The sequence below is a fragment of the Coffea arabica genome, chromosome 7e (assembly GCF_036785885.1).
Source record: "Coffea arabica cultivar ET-39 chromosome 7e, Coffea Arabica ET-39 HiFi, whole genome shotgun sequence".
NCBI lineage: Eukaryota > Viridiplantae > Streptophyta > Magnoliopsida > Gentianales > Rubiaceae > Coffea > Coffea arabica.
The window spans coordinates 29,120,365-29,125,016 of NC_092323.1; the positions used below are offsets into that span (position 1 = coordinate 29,120,365).

The 4,652-nt window shown below is 40.6% G+C and overlaps 1 pseudogene; it reads left to right on the forward strand.

Moving 5' to 3' along the window:
* Positions 1-620: 620 nt before the first annotated feature.
* LOC140011330 (uncharacterized) lies at positions 621-4,372 on the forward strand (annotated as a pseudogene).
* Positions 4,373-4,652: the final 280 nt, after the last annotated feature.

Below are 4,652 nucleotides of genomic sequence, written 5' to 3' on the forward strand. Positions count from 1 at the left end.
GGCAACCACCAAGCTCCTCTAACTCCGCCCTAAAACCCTCCCTCTCACCACCACCGCTGCCACCACTCCAGCCGCCACTTCAGTTCCTTTCTTTTCATCCTCCTCCACCCCTGACCCTGACAATACCCCCTCCCCGCAATCTAAACCCCGTCCGCCGCCACCACTCCAATCCCAATCCCCATTTTCGTTTTCTTCATACTTCAGTGATGTCAAAGCCAGCCTCAAACAACAACAACAAAAACCACAACAATCACAATGGAAGCCTCAATCCCAACCCTGTCGAAAACCATTCTCTTTCGTCTCCCCCGTCTCAAAGCAATCCGACCAGATAGAAGAAATCCGTAAAAATTTACATGAGTTTTGCCTCCGTTCTGCACCCCCTCCTCCAACACCACCACCTCCTCCATCCTCCACTTCTAACACTACTTCTGCCCCGAATTCCTCCCGGCCCATTTCGTTTCAAGAACTTTACCAGCGGGGTCTCGCTTCCAAAGGTCAAGAGTCCACCCCAGGTGCCTCGAAAGCAATGGTGAAGAATTCATTCAAGGCTATCCGCGAGAGCTTAAATCAGCTCAAACCCTCTTCGACAAACTAGAGTCAAGGGGGTAGGAGAACGAACAATGCCATGCCCATCTCGAGGTGGAAAGAGAGTTTGACGACGGGGCCACTAGACCCAAGTTTGCCATCTTTGCATCAAAAAGGGATTGGAGCGAGCGATCATTTGCCGCTGTCAATTTTGGGCCGGAGATAAAGGAGGATGATGTGGAGGATGGTACTCAATTTCAGACGGAGTTTGTGAGGAAATATTTATTCCACTTGAGAGTTGGGCGAGAAGCTCAGGGCGCTAAGGCTCAAGGACGGGACAAGAAAGATTGGTTTTCATTGGAAGAGTTGAGCGAAAGGCTGGTGAAGTTGAGAAAGATGGAGGAGGAGGAGATAAACTCGAAACTTGTTGGTGCTACCTGGATGACTTTGAGGAAAAGTCTTCAAGCGATGAGCGAAACTCAGAGTGAACCCAAGAAGTACAATGTTGATATCTTGGGCCAGCTTGCTAGACCTCTACTCTACATGTCATCTCCCCCAAAGGAAGAATTAGTTGAAAAGTATTTCCACCCTGATCACATGTTAGTTGGAGAGAAATTGAAGCTGGAGCTTAAGAAAGTGAGAGATGAATTTAAATTGTCGAAGTCAGATTGTGGTTATGCTCGTGTTCAAGTGGACCTATCTACAGTTCCGCACAAGAAGGACAAGCATTCTCGAAAAGGTCTTGAAGCAATGGTTCAAAAGAGGAAGAAATAGTTGAAGTATTTGAGGAAGACTGACTAGGATTCTTACTGCTTCGTTCTCTCAAAACTTGATCTTCGCGATCGTCAAGACGATTATGCCAAGAAAAAGAACTATCCTTCCAAAAAGGACCATTCTGGCAAAAAAAAGGCACTTAACAATTAGAGCATACTATCTCTCTGTTTCTTCTCATTGGTTTTGTTCATTGCTTCATCTGTCCACATTGGGATGGCTTAGATTTCTGGTTGCCATTATCATCCCCTATTCACTGCAATGTCAGTGTACTAGTTCTCTTGATGTAGTGAAAGTGAAAACTTTGATATCTAGATACCAATCTTGAGAACGTCTAGGTAGAAATCACACACAAGAATGGTGAGCATACAGTGACAGGTACTGTTTGTGCAGTCCAATTTTGTCTTGTTCAATAATGTTATGTTATTCCTTGCTGCTGTATTATTTATTAAAAAAATAATAATAATTAAACGTTAGGATTTCAATTCTTGAGTTCAAGTTTAAGAAAACAAAGAAAATCGAAACATTAAAATTTTAATTGTTAATTTTGGTTATGTTTATCTGATCTTTTATAAGTCATGAGCAGTAAAACATTTTAAAAGTTATATGAACAAGATGAAGAATTAGTTAGATAGTAAATTCAAAACATTATGAACAAACCTAGGCAACAAGTTTCTATTTTGTCAATTTAAAAATTAATGTGACATGAGAGGGGCAATCTAACAGTTGATAATTCTATATATTCCACAAGAAAATGGAGTAACTAAAAGAAAGAATGGTACTTTACTTGACATAATTAGGTTTAAAATGGCGCAAGAAGCAAGAGAAATTATATGTCTCCATTTAGAGAAGTGTATTGTTGACTACAACTTATATACTTAATCGTAAATATAGAAAGTTTGTATCTAGGGGTGAAAAAAGTGTCTTTATTAGATATTCTGAGTATGCAAAGGGTCATATATTTATTAATGAACAGCCAGATTAAAACTTGGACAATATTAAATCATGAGAAGTGAAATTCTTGGAGGAAAAATTTTCTAACAAAATTAAGGTGAAAGAAAGTATTGACGTCTAATGGAGAGGATGATCGTCGAATCCATTGGTGCTCGTGGGAGGGGGTGTGGTTCCTAGTAGATGAAGGGGGTCTAGAATTTAGGTCGTTTTCGAACATGGTTACGTCGTTTGCCTGTAAGTTGTGGTGGCGTCCGCATCAGAGGAAGTCATTCTAGTCTGAGTTCATGTTTAAAAAGTACATTGGAGTTTAGCATCTAGCGATTGTATCAACAGAGCGTCCAGTTGGGACTTGGAGGCAGCTTTTGAAGGTGAGACATTTGGCTGAGAGCCAAATGAGGTGGTGTTTGGGGCAAGGTAGTGTGGACTTTTGGTACGATAGATGGTGCTCAAATGAGCCACTATATAGTAAACTAGGAAGACAGGTTGCACTAGGGGTGCTTGTTACTGATTTTTTTGATGGAGATGCATAGGATGTGCAGAAGTTGCAAGGGGTTATTCCACCCTCTTTAGTGCAGTCTATCAATCAGATTACAATTGATCGATCAGAACCTGAAACTCTGATCTGGTTGCAATCAAGTTTGGGTGAATTTACCACTACTTCGGCATGGGAATGTATTTTTTGGTGCTGAATAGGGTAACTTGGGCTCCTATTCTGCCTTTGAAAATTCCTTCTTCACTTGGTGTTTGTTGTGAAATTTTCTGCCATTAGATGTGAATATTTAGCATAGAGGTGTTGCTTTAGGGTCTCGGTGTGTCTGCTGTTACGGAGTCAAGGAGTCTATAGATCATCTTTTTGTTATAGGTGTGGTAGCGACACAAGTTTGGAGACATTTTACAGGGATGTTTGGAATTGTTGGAGGGCATTGAACAGGAGTTGCATCCTTGCTCTACTCTTGGTGTCATTCTTTGCCCGTGAGCAGAGTACATATTCGGGGACTGCTCCCCTCAATGGTATGCTAGTACATCTGGAAAGGGAGGAATATGGAGCGATATGAAGGCTATTCTTTTAATGTGGAAGGAGTGATTTCAGAGGTTGAGGGATTTTAAGCAGCTAGTGTTGGCTGGCGCCTTAGTAGAAAGCATTTTCGAGGGGATGAGGATAGCATTTGGGTGAATGGTGTACGGGCTACAGCCAAGTCGGTGAAGTTATTGTTAGTTCAGTGGATTAGGCCTCTTGCAAACCTTTATAAACTTAACTCGGATGCAAGTGTGAGGGAATGATGTGCTGCAGGGGTTGTCGTGGTACGGGATTGTGAGGGCAAGTTGGTTTTTGCAGGGTACAAGGAATTTGGAGATGTGGAAGTGTTAGTTGCCAAGGTGTTGGCCTTGTTAGTTAGTTTGAGGATGTGTGCAAAACATGGTTTTGCCAGATTTCTAATCAAGGTGGATTCCAGGTTGCTGACTCATTTAGTTTCGTCCAGGTCTGCAGGTAAATGGCCTTTGTGCAATGCACTTCATCAAATTCGCTATTGGCTTAAGGAATTGTGGGCGTCTCTGGGGCATGTATAGGGAGGCAAACTCGATTGCCGATACGGTTGTGACTTTGGATTTGGGTCAAGACTGTGTTTGATCATGTTAATCAACTCCCGTCATTAGTTAGGGTGGCTCTAGTATTTGATGCACAAGTTGTTCCGTTTGTTCGTGTGCAAATTGTAAGAGAGTAAGTACTCCTTATTTCCTTTTCGTCTGCTTTGTATTTGTCTATTTTCCAATAAAATAACAGGGGCTAGTATCCCTTCCCTAGCTTTGGGGTTTTAGCCAAAAAAAAAAAGTCTTGAGGTCTGTGAAGTAAGGTATGCATAATCAATTATCCATAATCTATTAATTAGGTGCATAAATATGTTGCCTTGACCAAAGTCTAGATAAGATCTTTAGGAAGAATTGTGTATGGATAACTTATAATCCATATAGCCTACACAAAAGTCCAATAATAAAATTCCAGTATAGTGAGTAAAATATGTAAAGGTTTTGAATTGGTGCTTCAAAAAAGACTGATTTTGACTCGTTGACATTGATAATGTCATGTCATGTAATTCATACTACAGATGCTTTGCCACCGTGAGAAGAGATGAATGAATAAGACCCTATTTCCACATCTACAACATGTTATCCTTATTTATGCCTTTTGCAACTTTTGACTGTGTCATGAAGTGACAAATCAATGCTAATTATTTTGTTATGTTACCCGCGATTGTTGCGATTTGACCTTATAAACATTATTAGGAAAACTACTAATTTGAACTGATTGACATTAAGGCAAAGGAAGATTACTTGAATCTTGATTTTATATCATACGCATTTCTAGATGGGTATGGCATTTAAGCAAATTATTATATGTGTAT